Source organism: Lampetra fluviatilis, chromosome 20 (genome assembly GCF_964198595.1).
Source record: "Lampetra fluviatilis chromosome 20, kcLamFluv1.1, whole genome shotgun sequence".
Classification (NCBI taxonomy): domain Eukaryota; kingdom Metazoa; phylum Chordata; class Hyperoartia; order Petromyzontiformes; family Petromyzontidae; genus Lampetra; species Lampetra fluviatilis.
The window spans coordinates 4,057,533-4,073,877 of record NC_136294.1 but is presented as its reverse complement, the minus strand read 5'-3'; the positions used below and the strand labels follow the sequence as shown (position 1 = coordinate 4,073,877).

General features: G+C 42.6%; 1 long non-coding RNA gene across 1 annotated transcript; it reads left to right on the top strand.

The window, feature by feature from the left end:
* Positions 1-10: 10 nt before the first annotated feature.
* Positions 11-9,266, top strand: LOC144937860 (uncharacterized). Its single transcript, XR_013637785.1, has 2 exons — positions 11-68; positions 3,468-9,266. It is a non-coding gene; the product is annotated as an uncharacterized LOC144937860 (long non-coding RNA).
* Positions 9,267-16,345: the final 7,079 nt, after the last annotated feature.

Genomic DNA, 16,345 nt, shown 5'->3' with positions numbered 1-16,345 from the left:
GGGGGGTGGGGGGGGGAGGTGGGGTGGAGTTGGGGGGGGCATTCCAAGCATCACTGCTGCTGCTGCTGGTAAGAGCTTTTCTCTGCACTCTGCATCACTACACTCTCTATCACTGGGTATGACTATTGTTGCTGGATTCCCGTTACGGATTAGAGGTTATACTCCGTTCGGTCAACCCGTTACGTAGGCTTGCGTATAAGCCGAGTGGTGTAGAGCTGCAGTACGGCGATTAGAGCGCTGCGCTGTGCTCTGAGCCCGGCAGCCCGAGTTCGACTCCAGGCCACGGCTAGCATTAGTGGCGAGTGACATCAGAACCGGTCTTGCTTTCCCCACCGTTCATCAAGCACAACCCTCACTCAGCATCATGGTGAAGTATGATCATGGGTCTCCCATGAGCCCATGCGGCGTGGCGAGGCCATCACCCATTGGTGGACTGAGAGTGGCCGTAATTTGATTTATTTTATAATTTGGGTAACCTAGCCCTATTCCAAAACAGAATTGTTTTTCACAGCCACTCCTTGGCATCTAAAGCTGCGATTCACGCGTTGTGTTTATAGCAGCGTCCCATTTCTGACTGTAATTGGATGGACTCCATCACGTATTAAAACATAAAGCGAACATTTTTATTTTGTTTGTGAGAAGGATACGTTTTTTTGGAAGAATATATATATACATTTTTTATTCATCCTCTCGTTTCTCCGAATGTTTTTCGATCAAACAAATGGCAGTTTATGACCAGTACCTGCCTTTATTTCTGTTCGGAAGCAAACTTTACGTTGTGTTTATTTTCGTGTGTATCCCCTCTAATGGCCATCTTAAGTTTCACGACCGTTGGGAACTGAGTGTCATCTGTATTAGTGGTTGAAATCCAACACTTTCTGCGAGTGGTGATGACACTTCCAGTACTTTTGGGCTGGTGGCTTTACCAAGGCTGAGAGCATGCAATGTGCAAGGCATGATGCGAGTCGTGTCTCCCTGCTGCAAGTGAGCACACCTTTGTATGTTTGCACATTTGGTAATATTAGCAGTTGAAATGTAAATCCAAAAAACTTCGGACGCTGTCTTTCCGACAGTCCTGTTCTTCACCTGAGGACGGCTGCTTGCGTTGTGGCCGAAACGTCGTGAGAATTGTATTTTATTATGTTTTATATTATTTTATTATTTCCCTTCTACGTGACTTTACCGAAAGAACCAAGAAGATGTAAATCATGACCCAACTCTGTGTACATGTAACGATACAAACGATATACTATGTTTTGTATTATACCAGGTAAGTTCCACTGAGCTATATAGATATTTTTTAGAAGCGACCTGGCCACAAATAGCCCAGTGATGTGGCTTGCCATGTGGAAAGTTATTGCAGCCAAAAACGCGTGATGTTGATTCTAAATGTGGAGAGAAAAACCGGAGGATCCTGAGAGAAATCCACGCGACCACGGGAAAAGAGACACGCAAACTCAAATATACACGAGTCAGGTTTGGGATCGAACCCACGTGCTCCTGTATAGCAGGCGAGGTAGTTAACATCTTGCCACTGCAGCGCCCTTGAGAGTATGTAATTCCCACACTCGTGATACAATCTTCACATTGTGAACGTGACAATAAATTGTCCAGCGTCGATGCAAATTAAATGCCAATTCGATGCGTAGGCTAAAAGGGGGGTGAACAAAACTCTTGAGACGAAACAAGCTGAGACGGCAAAACGCCTAGAGGAAAGATAATTGATTCACTCCTCGAATTGCGACTGAATCATCACGATTGAATCGCTGGAGAGAGGGCAGCAATCATGACATTCCTGGCGCTCGGCAAATATTATGTAACGGACTTGTAAAACAACTGTAAACCCACATGCTCTATCTTCCCTGCCCCCCCCCCCCCCAAATCACGTACAGTATATGTTTTATCCCCTCCGCCCCCCAAAGAAAATGAAAATTATGCAATTGAATTAAAATAGAGACGATTACATCATGGCACAATAGACGTCGCTAACGCGCACAAAAACAAGGGCGGGGGGGGGGAATCGGTTCGAGCACAAGCAAGCGGCTAACTCCGATGCTGTGAAGTAGTCGTGCCACAAAGAACGTTCTGTTTCTTTGGAAATTTTACGCAGCTCCCAGGACCTGGTGTTGTGCCCGTTGGATTGTAAAGGGGACGAATTCTTTGGCCCAGGTGGTGACAGAGCCCTCTCGCTCTGTTTATTGCGCGAGCTTGATTTGGCCACGATGACTTTCTGTCCTCGCTAGAGTGTATTTCGCATCCGCACGCAAGCAAACAACGGGCTTGCTTGCATTGGGAAGAAAAAAAAGAATTATAATTGTGTGACCACAACTAGCGGTGGGTGCAAGCCTACGAGTGAGGGGGGCGGGGGTATTAATAGACATTATTTTAGGGCGAGGGAAACTTTGAAGGGATAAATTCAGATGACAGAAATGATGTAGAGAATAAATGTATGACAATTTTCAGATAATATCAATGGAGACATAGGGATTCGGTGAGGCGAGAGAAGAGAATTGCAGACACGACAGAGATTTCCAGATATTAAATTATCTTGTTTTTTATGTATGTTACGTTATCATCTTGATTAAGAATTTAACTTGGGGCTGATATGTAATGCACCCCTCTTTTTAATGAATCCGGGGACCCATTAAGCTGCTTGGGGGGGGGAGGGGGGGGGAGGACCCCTGAGCTTTACTTGGTGGGTTTCTCTTGGGCCTAGCGCCACCAATGCTCACAGCACAATGTCATGGGGATCAACAGGGCAAACTTGAGATTTAGTGAGAGGACAGATTAACCTCAGCACTGGCAGCCCTTGACCTTATTCGTACCGACACCCTGGCAAGCAAAGAGCCTCCACCCTCCGCTCACTGTGGTGCCGTGCAGGGGCACCGCGGTGGTGAGATGTTAACTCCCTCACCTGGTATGCAAGAGGTGGTAGGTTCAATCCCAACCCTGACGCCTGGATATTTGGTGATCGATCGCAGGTTGTCTCTCCCCGTGGTCGTGTGGATTTTTGTCTGGGTCCTCCAGTTTTTCCCTCCACATTTAGAAACATGCGTTTAGAGTATTTTGCTGCTGTAAACGTCCACATTGTCAGCCACTTGATTGAACTTTCATTCGTGGCCAGGTCATTTCTGAAAAAGAGCGATATAGCTCAGTGGGCCTTATCTGGTAAAATAAAAATGGTTTAGTTTCGTTTTCGAATTACGTGACTTGCATCAATGCTCGTTTGTATTTTCTGAGATTTTTTTGAACACACGTGTGTTTGTCCGTCGATTGCAGTGCGTGCACCACTTGCGCTTTAGGTGCTGCATTGAAAAACACCGCGACACGAGAGAGTCGCCGTGGAGGTCGTGCCGGTGGGCGTCGTGACGCGTGCCGTGGCCCCGTTGTGTTTTGATGCAATCAGATTGACCTGTTTTTTTTTCTTTCTCCCACCCCCTCCCGCCTTCTGCTCTTGTTTTCCGCAGATTTTATTTCCTATTTAAAGACAGCTTTTAAGAAAAACGAACAAAAAAAAAACAAAAACAACAAAGAAAAAAAACAGAAAAACTTACGGAAAAAACTAAAAAAGTACAGACGCCATGAGCTCTGCCTCCTCGTTGCAAACAGCAACTCAGGAATTTTTCCATCACCAGTCGCCTTCAATTGAGCATATCATTCAGGAACAAGGACGCTGAAAATAATATGACCTCACAAACTATCCGATACAATGTCTTCCACAACCTCCGTGAAGCCATGCATTGGTTTACCGCAGACTTCAGTCAAAATTTGTCATCGTTTTTATTGTTATTTGAACAAAGTGTGCATTCTACAGCTCTCCAGGTGGCTCCTCGGGTTGTAGCGTGCGCGCGTGGCGTGCTGTTCAGCGGTCACGTCTGACGTTTCACTCCACGTGCTTGGAGCTTCCTCGGCGAATTTGAAGATTCCATCAAAATGGTTTCTACATTTGGTATTGCGGCGCGTCGTTCTCGGAGAAGGCTGTTTCACAGACTAGCATAGTCTGCGATTGCTTTACAGTCAGTCGGAGGTGATATCGCCATGCAGTTTTAACCAATTAGGTGATGTGCAACACATTTAAACAATTGGCAAATATAGGGATCTTTAACGTCCTCCTACGAAGAAAACGATGCATTTATTATCGGTCAATACACCCGCAGAATTAACCAGGGTGGCCGCTGGGATCCGAACCGCGAACCGGCGCGACAATGTGGCAAACGCGCGACCGCCCGGCATCGTCGACACCCAGAGTTTACATTTTTTAAATTTTTATTTGAAATCTGTACGTTGCCGGAAGCTTCTTGGAGTCGCCGATGCTCCCGGTCGCTCGCGTGGAGCGAAACGTCGGACGGTCGTGCGCCGTGTCCGAACGACGCGCCACATGAAGAAAGTCATCGGAGAGCAGCAACAACGTCTACACGGCAGGGGGCAGGAGGGGAACCCCGCACAAGTGTGCGTTCTGCCTCGACCCTGCCCCATTCCTCCAAAGCAAGCATTCCTGCCTATGCATCAGCATCATTGCAACTCACTTTTGTTTTTGTTGGTGTTCATAAAAGAAGGAAAGAAAAAAAATGCATATCGTATACTCACGCTGCTCTGTGGGACAACTTTTGGCAAGCATGGTGTATTGGAAAAAGCCAGTCTGTGGCGTATATTTGCAATAGTGCTTAAAGTTGTCTCGATTTCTATTTGTGCTGCTTAAATATTTTAATCTGATATGTATACCTATAGAAACAAAAAACTGTTGAATTCCCCACATGAATAAGAAATCTAGGGGGAAATTTCCAAACTATAACATTTAATATAAATATATACGTTTTTCGTACAAAAAGCATAAAATGTATACATTAATATATAAAAAAAAATCAATTTCCCATTGCTACTACCAAAATTGCGATATCAATCAATATATCGATGCGTAGACTGGTCCTACGGCGATTTATCGAAATTTTGTAAACATATCAATTCCTAATGCAACAAATAAACAACAAAAATTACAATTTGCTGCCCATGATGCATAGCGGGGCACTGTACCCCCTGCGTCCCCCAACCCCCCCATCTTTATAGTAGCAGACAAATTTGTCAGCAAAGTAATTTTCCAATTTTTGCAGCCATTTTAAAGTGAAACACCATCAGCAGTGATATTAGTTGAGAAGAAAAACATTTGAAATGAGACGATACGTTTCCCTTTACAGTATTTCCCTCGTTATTCGCGAGGGAAACGTCGCGAAAACATCCTCGCGCGTGACATTGGCCTACGACATCCTATCTTTTTTTTTATTATTTCCCCAAGTTAACACGTAAATAAGCTTTGCATACGTGAAAATTATCTCATCACTTTCTCTCGATGCAGTCAGAGTTCCAGATGCGATCAGCAGATAGCCAGAATCGCAAAGAGCAAGTTTCTGAATAACGAGGGGATAACTGTACTGAACTTCTCTGCTGTCGTACTACTTCTAGGGTTGTAGTATTACTGCGAGCCATCGTTTCTCTGCACTCCCTTCAAATGTGTGCTGCTTCTCTTTCTTGCCAGTTAGCAGACTTTACATGCTTGTGACGTGCGTCTAAATACTGTTTGCGAAAATACCATGAAACAGGATACCGTGCAAACGGAGAAGCGTGCCATGCACAAGACCTTAATGTTTCAGCAGCGGTCTGCTGCTGCTGCTGCTGCTACGCTTGCACAATTGTGGCAATCGTTTTGCCTGGTTATCAGTGCAATAACTGTGCACAGGAGTGCTTTTAAATGGCACAGTTGCGGTATTCTGAGAATCTTTTTTTTTCGCCTGCACTTTTGCACCCATGTAAAGTCTACGTTTGTGTTATCATGCCAAAACGAGATGAGCCTCTGAGTTTTTGTTGTTTTGAAACAACGTTAACAAAACCTAGTTTCACGAGGGGGGGGAGTGGGGGGGCCTCTTTGAGCTAAAAAGTAAAATCGTCACCTGCGTTCAATTTGATCTATTGCAGTTGCCTGCGCTGACAATGTATTTGTTTGTCGGAGAACTTACACTCAAAAACTACAAGCACCTGCTTATTTTTGTACTCGAGCTACCGTCTGTTATGGTCCACCCCACAAACGTGGCAGACAAAATTGAAGAATACTTTCAGTTTTTTCGGTAAAGTCACGTAGGTAAAAAATGAAATTAAAATTAATAAAAATAAATTAATAAAAATCACGACGTTTCGGAGGCAACACAAGTCTCCGTCATCAGGTGGGACGGTCACAGCTGAATTTTCTGTATCAAGTGAGGCAGGGATTCCAAGATGCAAATTCTTAAATACAAGTTAAAAAAATAAATTGAAGAACCAAACGATAACGAAGCTGCTGCTGCTGCTGCTTGTCACTTACTCCTGCTGTTTGCGTTCATTTTTGACTTATTTTTTAGCTGAACAGGCCCCGTAGCACATTGGATTGCCCCGCGAGGTGCGACATTCAGCTCTGCCCATATCCGTTGGAACACTTTGGCGGGGTTGCATCACTGCCACACGGCCGGTTTACATTCTCGGTACAAAAACCGTGAACGGGGATGTAACCTGAATGACCTCATCACTATGTTTTGAAGTACTTTTTTTGGTTTGTTTGTTACGTATATTTTTTTAATCTTTTTTTTTTTTACACACAAATATCGTATTACTTCATGTACGCTGTGTTTTGTATGTATTGCTGATGTAGTGAACGTGTGATGGCAGTAACCGACACCATCACGCAACTCACCAACCGACATACGACATATCAGCAAAAGTTACAGGCGGGGGACGGGGGCGGGGGCAACAGCAATTCCCTTTTCCTATTAAGAGCATTCTCTTATCCCGTGGGTGGCCTGTTCACTTCATCATTCAAGTTAAAAGAAAAAAAAGGGGGGTCAGTGTTAGCCGAGAGACACATAAAAAGAATACCGTTTTGAGTGTGTGAGTGAGCAAGTGATTGTAAAAATTGTTTTCCTGTTATGTTTTTATCGTAGACTTGTTATTTTTTCCCTGGTGAGCTCGGAGTTTGCACAGCATAAGCACAAGCTCCGGGTCACTTTGTTTTTGCTGCTACAAAAGAACAAAACAATTTTTTTTTCAAGAAAAAAATAATTTTTTGGGTGGATGCGAGCTTGGACTGCTTCCAACAAAACCTCTCCTCTCCTCTCTCTCTCCCTTCTCCTCGACGACGTGCGTCTCAGTATCTCCCTACAAAAAATAAATCAGTCGTGACGTTTACTTAGATTCTGATGTGCATGGGTAATAACAGTAATCTTCCGTCAAAAACAACAAAACATATACCTCTCCATCATGGACTCACCGATCCTGCTGCTGCGAGATAATTTTGTACCTGTTTTTGTATATTTTTTTTGCTTGCCAACGATCGATGAACATAATTGGATCATCAGCCACTTTTACAATTCAACAGGTTTGGTTTGTTTTATCCTCAAAGTCCTTTCCCATTGAGAAGCGTGCAAATATCTAAATGGTCGCAAACGAATTTGTTCGGTTGTAGGAACTAACCAGGAAATATCTCTGGCTTGGTTACTGCCGCATTCTTCTTTGATGCATGCCCCTCATCAATAAGTACATGGGACCAATTTTGGCACTCGTAAAACGTTATATTTTCCCACTCTGTCCCATTAAATTTGGTTTTGCCGGTGACATGAACATGTTACGCTCATGTAAATATACCTTCGTCCAGCAGTGGATTGAACATGGCTGTTGCTAATTATGAACTTCCACAGACCTCGGAAAAGACATTTCATAACAATTCGGATAAATCTCGCTAAATTGTATACATTTATTTTGTAAAGTCGATAAACCAAAATACATGTTATATTTTTTTTTCACGCAGATTTGTACGTGCCATTTCAAACCACGTGAGTTGATATTTCATAGGTTTTCACAGTGGGAATGGACTTATTCCGCTGCTATACTCCATTTGGTAAAAACGTCATGAACATTCGCTGGACACACGATGCCAACAGATCTACTGTACTGTAGCTGCCTCTGTTGTTTTTAAAAAAAATATTGATGAGTTTTTTTACAACGCTCTCTCTTCTGTCGTGACTTTGGTCATTATTTATACACAACCCACTGCATAGATGTACATAATACTGTATATTTATTACTACTATTACGACAAAACTCACTGTGTTAATTTATACGGTTAAATAAATAAAAAAAGCAAGACAGTGCTAATGTATAAAGTTTTTCTCATACAGAAGCTGCTGTGTTGACCTTGCTTGAGCTGCTGCTGCTGGCCTTGATCAAAATATTTGTTTTGTTTCCCTTTGTTATTTTTCTTGTTGTTAAATCGTTGATGTGCAGCAAAATCTTTAGTTTACGTCTCGTATTACATTTAAAGGCTAAAACCCGTCTCCTTGTAGATTAGTATCGAGATGCTTTGGGCCGCCCGGTGGTGTGGGGAGTCTCGTGTGTATGGGTAGCGATGGCATGACTTTGTCTTGTGTTTGTGCACGGGAGATGCACAGCTGGCTAGCCCAAGCTTTCAAGTGGAGTTTGCAAAATGCCCTCTCACTCCATCCACCCAGCCCCGACTTCATCATATCGTGTGTCTGTGTTTGTTAGTCGCGCAAGGAAATCATCATCATCGTCAATGGCATTATGGGTCAACAGTTTAGTCGGCAAAACGTTATGACCGTTCATCAATACATCACTTACGAGTTACTCGGTCCCCAATCAAATGACACAGAACAGAAACACGCCAATCGGCAACACCGACAAAAAAAGAGCAGTGTTCATCACTTTTCCATTTAGCATATATTTAAATATATGTAGAAATAATAATAATAATAACGATAATAATTGTATCACTTAGAAGACAATAGGCATATGTGGGTCTGTGTTTTTATCACTGTTATGTATGTAAGAGTTAAACATAACATGATAAACATTACAATTACTAATTTACTTAAAGAGGAAATATAATAAATCATCCACTTGAAAGAAATGCGTGTGGTGTGTATAACCTTTTATATGTTGTTCGCTATTCAAGGTTAGTTTTTTTTTTCCTTTTAATAAGAAATTGGAATCTGTGCATAGCGTATATTATTAATGCAAAGGCCGATGTGTTATTAAGTCTGTGATGTTATTCTCAAACTACATATTACCCACCTATAATCTCTTGCCCCTGTAATTGGCAAATTAAAACAACAATAATAAACTGTGATGTAACGTGCACACCGCATTATTCCTCTTTGTTCATTATTCAGAGGCGGAAGCTTCGTCATCTCTGCCTCAAGTTGTGTCGAGCAGACAAGTTTATTTGGTAATTGGTTTTTTACCCTTCTACCTGACAACAAAACTGACACCTTTTTTTTACAAGGAGTCATGTTTGCATAGACCACAATACCTGCAATCATAATCCTTGTAAAAAAGGTGTCAGTTTTGTTGCCAGATAGAAGGGTAAAAAAACAATTATCATATTTTTTACTGGCAAATGAGGTTCCAATGGTGTAAATGCTTACCCCAAGCTCTCATACTCTTATGGTGCATTGTCTTTGAGTTGTGCGCCTTTTGGCGTCATCTGGTCCAACCCATGTGAGACTAGGCTCTAAGGAAAGCTGTCTCGGGTGTGGACCAATCAACTTCAAGGACAGTGCATACATTATCAGAGTTATGTTTTTTGTTTGCATTATGACTGCAGGTATTGTGGTCTATGCAAACATGACTCCTTGTAAAAAAGGTGTCAGTTTTGTTGCCAGATAGAAGGGTAAAAAAACAATTATATTTTTTACTGGCAAATGAGGTTCCAATGGTGTAAAAGTTTATTTGGCTTAAGCAAATCGCTGAAAGTATTTGTCTTATTTGCGAATGCTGCGCGTGTTACAGTTTGTGTGCGTGTGTTTGTTTTCGCGGTGGTTTTTGTTTGTGCGCGCGTGTGTGTTGCGAATCCATAACTGCATGGACTAAGCAACGGGAACTAAATTATGATGGACATGTCCCACTGTGTATTTGTGGAGGGGAAGAATTAGATGGTCCAAGTACTTGGTAAAGATTTTCCAGGCCCTCCCTCTTGTCTCCCCAGCATTGGTGAGGGAAAAGCTTGTCCAAGTCACAGTATCAATCTGTCCCAGCACGTGCGGCGAAACGTTGGACGTCGTACCGAACAACACACGCTAGAACCCGAACGTCGGAGAGTTATAGGCAGGGATGGATTCAAGTAAACATTTAAAAATGTATTCGGACTCGAGGTACATTTACCAAACATAAAACACTAACTACGCTCATTTCATAAAACGAACGAAAACATTTCTGGATTTTCATTTTGCTGTGGGGAAAGTCACGAATGATGTCATCATAATTCAAAACCCCCAAAAAAATTCCGATGGACCGCTGCCATCACTCAGCTGTTGCTGCAAGATGAAATGCAGAGCTTCAAGGAGTGCCTACAAAATATGGTGGCCTCAGGCCCTATTCAGATGCGGGTTCATCTGGCCCTGGCTATAGGGCATTGCCACGTAAAACCTACCGCAGTAATGTTACCAAACTCGGGCCCACTGGAGGACTGGGAGGGTAGACACGGAATACAGGATGAAAGAATGTTGATGAAACGAATGCAGAAACATGCAAAAATAAACACGGCGAGAAATTTAAATACCAAAATATAGGGGGTGAATGTATAACAATACGACCACTTGAAAGTTACGGAAAACACTGGTTTAATTTTTTGTACATATCAGCGGAATGTATCGTGGAAAGATAGATGTACTTGGAGATAGAGAAAGCGATACAGCGAGAAAAAGTGCGGCAGGAAAAGAGGGGGGAGGGGGTGGAAACAACAACCAACGTCTCCTGTGGTAGAGTGATGCTGAACCTACATTCTGATGTCACTTCAACTCCGTCAAGACAAACTGGAGAAAGTTCAGAAGTTTTGATCTCTGACCTCGCCTTGCATTTAGTGCTGTGTTTGTTTAGAAGAGGGTTGGTTGAGAAGGAGAATGGACGAGGCCTTAGAAACATGCAACTTCCTCCTCAACCGTGCCTCAAAGCCCCAAAAGATGCCCCCTCTACGCAGTGCCGGATTATCCTAGCAGCAAAAGTAGCTACTCATGTAGCTACTGACCCCGCACTTTCAAGGGCCCCGCGCTAAATGCTCTCAAGCTATCAATTTCGGTTCAGTGATTCTGCACTTGCTCTATTAATATAGTACTACACTGCCTTAAACTTTTATAAACGACTGGGTGTTTAAGGTTAGCGATTTGTCTATTATCTGGCTGAATAGCAAGTGAAAAAATACAATTACTTTACTATGCAAGTTTAAAAATAGATACATTTAGGGCCCCTTTATAACATATGCTACAGGCCCCGCACTAGCTTACTCCGGCATTGCCTTTTTCCTGTGCTGACAATGAAATAATCAAAACTTAAAATCCTCTGACGGCGTCTTGGCGACTACGGAGCCAAGCTTTTGCAAAAGCAATGTCGAACCAGTGCTAGCTTTATGACGAAATGTAATCGCTATGCTTCTTTAAAGAGATTGCTAATTGGTTAAGCATCTTCAATCTCTTTCTCAAGATGAACAGATTTAGTGTTTTCCAGCCATCATTGCAATTGTCTTTTGGAAGAACATGCCAGCACTTACCTTGGTGACAAACTGTGCATCCGATGTTCAGTCCAATCATATTTACATACATATGTTTCACATTCAGTTACCGCATAGAGATACGTATTTATTAATTTGGGGATTATATCTATTTGTCAGTAACCCTATCTTCTTGATCTCTGCATAATGTCCACATTTAAAGCGCTGTACTGACGTGCATACAATTATAATTTAACAATTCCTATTCGGTGACGCAGCCTAGCGATGGGTGCGTCTGCCGTTTTTTGAAGAAATTCCCGGTTCGAACACGAGCAGTTTCCCTGATGAATAGCGCCGGGTTTATCAACACCCAGTGTATTGTTAACACCAGCATGTGGGTGTATATTGACCACACAAATACCATCTGCCTCAACAGTGAACGCTAAAGGGCCACATTTGAAGACTCTCCCGGAAAATGACTTCACGTGAATCTGCAGCAAATTGGCAGGACCCTCTTAAAAAGAGCCATGAGACTCGGAGAGGATTTCTCGAGTAAACATACGTAAAAATAATGCCATCTTAACTAAATACTATGCAAAGGATAAAAGTTACTGATGCGCGATATCGCACTGTGCACAATGTGGGAGACAATGCATGCACTACGGCACGGGCACGCAAATAGAACTACTAATAAACATTATTTGAGCAAAATTGTGAAAATAAACACCTTTCCAGAGTATTTAGGAACTGTGGGTCACCGCAAGTTGCCAAAGTCACACGAGTCCACACACTTTTTTTTTTATTACGATTCAGTAGAAATGCCAAAGGCTCCAACAGCTTTAACGAAATCAACTCATAAGCGATCCTAAGAGTAGCGACAGAAATGTCCCAAGCTGTCCGGCAAAGGGTGCCTTGTTCGTTTGTCCATTTAGTTGGACAAATAAGGCCCAATGATGCACGCATTCCGCATTTGTGTAGCATTGGGTAAGTGCAGACTCCCCACTTGGCATACATCCATGTGTCAGTGGAATATTTTTTCAATATGGAGTATAATAAAAATAGCAATATTTCCATTACTAGGTTTTTAATATTGTGCACAATTTAATTTGCTCCATTTCGTTTGTGCAGCCATGATGGGTTTAATTATATTTTTTTAACGATGATTGGTTTATGTCTAACTCAACTTTCTGTCATTACGCATTTTCAACGTGCACTCGCACATGGAGAGACTTGGACGCCGTGGTGGCGAGATGTTAACTCCCTCGCCTGGTATGCAGGAGGTAGCGGGTTCGATCTCGACCCTGACGCCTGCATATTTGGGAGTTTGCATGTTTTGCTCTCCCGGTGGTCGTATGTTTTTTTTAGTTTTTGGCTGCTATACATTTCCACACGATAAGCCACTTCGTTGAGCTATCATTTGTGACCAGGTCGCTTCTGAAAAAGAGACACGCAGCTCAGCGGGCCTTACCTGCTAAAATGAAAAAGAGTAGTTTAGTTTAGAAGTGTGACTTTGCAAAACATAGCGACAGAACGAATAGGACGACTGGAGGTGGGGATACAATCTTTACCCTACAGAACCCTGAAAACGTCCAAATAGGTTTACAAAACACTGTTTATTGTTTTCACCTTCTTCTTAAAAAAAGCATTTAGCCGTTTGTATGTTATTGTTTCAAAAATAAATTGGGTTAATTTGAGGTTATTAGCGTTCGAGCGCGTTTCACTGGAGCTTTGTGGGAGCGTGGCACTTGACTCGTTACAAAGCGTCTCCTCCTGAAGTACTTCGGCCTTTGTATATGCATTGCGGTGTTTACGTACGCGATGTGGATTTCAAATCTAGTCTGCGTGTGTACACTGTTGTTGCGGGAGGGGGTGGGGGTGCCCATGAGTGTTCCCTTCCCTCTCGTGTTTACAGCATTGTGCCAGGGTCTGCCGGTTGGTCACTGAAAGAGCGAGCGAGCGAGCGAGCGTGTGTGCGCGTGTGTGGGCCAAGTCGTCCCCCGTCAAGTAAAGCAATACCAATACGTAATCCTTTCCTCCCGTGGGGCCACCTCGTGGGGACTGGTGTAGGCTAAAGGGCAGGCTAATGACCTTTGGTCTCCTCCCTCCATTAAGCTCGGGTTAGAGGGCAGAAGGCTCTTTGTGTGGCCCCTGAAGACAAGTCCCTTTGACGCAACTCTTCCCAACGCACCCAGATACACGTTTCCCCTACTTAAAAAAGTGCTTCCATGTGCAAAAACTATTTTGTTTTTCATGCCACCTGAAAACCATGTTTTTTTTGTTATTTAAAAAAAAATATCTGGCTTCTGATTCACACCTGCATTTAATACTTATCTTGTCAAAACCACGATGCAGAACATTTGCATTTGTTTTTAAGGAGTGGACTCTATGCCAGTTAATATCCATAAAAGGTTAAAGGATTTTCGTAAATGGTTTACAATAAACATTCACGTCGTTTAAAACGAATTTAGTCACATCTTATACGTCGTTCTTTCAAATATCTCGAGTTTGCGAATAGGCTTCAAATGGAACAGTAAATAGGCATCTTTATTTTACTTTTGCAAAAGGAATAATTGATTCAAAGTGTGCGTAGAATAGCTGTCTTTTTTTGCTTTGGCAAGTATTTTTCCACTGAAAAGACTGACCACGAGGTGGGTGGGTGACTCAGAGGTCAGAGCGTTGTGCCAGCGCCACTGCATTTCTAGGTTCGAATTCAAGCAGGTTGCCCATAATTAAACTGAGTTCTCAAGTTTTTGTGAGTTCGTGGTCTTCCAGTCACGAATACGAGCACAAAACACCGTCGCAATAAAACAAATTGTTGCACGTTTAATGTGCTTAAATTTCCTCTTTGATAATTAAATGCCGGCCTCATTGTCATGCGAGGAACATTGCTCCCATATGTAGTGTAGGTGAAACACGTGTGTTTAGCATTACTGTGCGGACCAGAGGTCACTGAAAGGGATTTCAGAGGTTGCTCTGTGAGATCCACTTGTGGGCAGTTCTCCAATATACTTTTACTGCCCTGCGAGAGACCCACATTTACATTACATCTCACGAGATGGAAATTATAGCACAACATGGATAACATTGTTGAAAATTTTACAAACACTTAAAAACATGCATTATCTAGATTTGAAGTTGTTTTCTTACGTAACATACATTATGTAAGAAGTTCATTGTTGTTCTACTCTTTATGAGTCCCAACCATCTCAATCAGTTTTAAATAATTATATATATATTTAAATTACAGTTATTTCTTATTCCGATGCTTGTTTGGGCCACACTTCATCACGCTGCTCGTCGATTCTGGTTGGTGAAGGTGTCGTGGTGGAGGAAGCAGCTAGGATCTGAAGAATGTTTCACCTTACTCCGTGTTATACAACCTTTAAATACTGCATATACACAAGTCACAATTTTAACTGTTAAATAATAATCCAAGTATGTCTTGTTAAGTTTCAGAAGAAAGAGCATTCCCCTAGTAAACATAGGCCCCTCCGTGAGTTACTCAGAAATAGCTACCCCAATGAAAATAAAAGTGGTTTCCTGATAATAAAAAAAACCTTTGAGAATGCTCATAACCTGATTACAGCCCAGATCCATTGGTGGAAACTCCACATTACTCTGATGGGGGTGAACAGATTGGTAGCACATCCATTCTTTACATAACACAAAGTGGTACTCATTGCATCACCCCTGCAGGGATTAAGGACAAATCTCCAACATTGATTTGAACCCACAACCTCTGATTGTCGGCGCACGTGTTCTGACAATGAACAGAAACAGCAATACTTAGATTAAGTAACGAACACGTAACAGAAATGACATAGCTGGCTGTTTAAAAAAGGAAATGAGTTTGGCCAGGACACATCGCTAGATGAGATGTAGCGTGTACAAGATTATTTGGAACGTGTCGTGACGGGTACTGCCAGATCTGACCGTGTCCGTCCAGTGCTCGCTGAGCTGCATTGGCTTCCGGTTTGCCGGACGAAGACATTGTAAGGCCGCAGTAATTACACACAAAGCGCTTGCCACAAATAAACCACAATACCCTCCTGATCTCGTAAAGGAGCATCAACCATCACGTGAACTCCGGTCATCCTCACAGCGGCTTTTGGCTGACCATCGAACAAAGACGGTGGTCACTGCTTCGCGCACTTTCAGATGCGCTTCTGTGGCCGTCTGGAATGCTCTTCCTTCCGATATCAAGAAGCCACTGGAGCTGTGAACTTATAAATCTAGACTAACAACTAATTTATTTAGAACTGCTTTTGGTGTTTCGTTTTTTGTCCATCCCCCGTACCTCCAATTAGCACCCTTAGCTACGTACTGTGCGAAAGAAGTTCAACATACATACAATATGTATGGACGAGACAGGTGACAAAATATCAGATAAAGATGGGAACGTGCCAGAGAAGATGACTACCAGAGAGATGGAGCGATGAAATCGGCTCATGTGCAGGAATGAGCTGGATTGTAAGGACGTTAGGACCTTCACTCAGCAGTCGACAATGGTTGGGCTGATGATGATGATAATGTTGATCATGACATTAGCAAATGAAAGAAAATACAGCATGTTTTGCACGACCTCAACAATCATCTCTCCCTTTTAGAAATATAATAAAGCACACATGTTCTTTAAACGGTGCGAAATCAGTATTAGATCAGCAAAATGCTTCTCTTCTAAACCTGATGATTTACCAAAATGATGTTTTGCTCTATATCCGCACAGCGTTGTGTACTCAGAATTAGTCGCCTGCAATTAGTTGTCTTGGTTAGAGTCCAAACCAGCATGCCCTGGTTTCTCTAATAGATGCACGGGATGTACGTGTT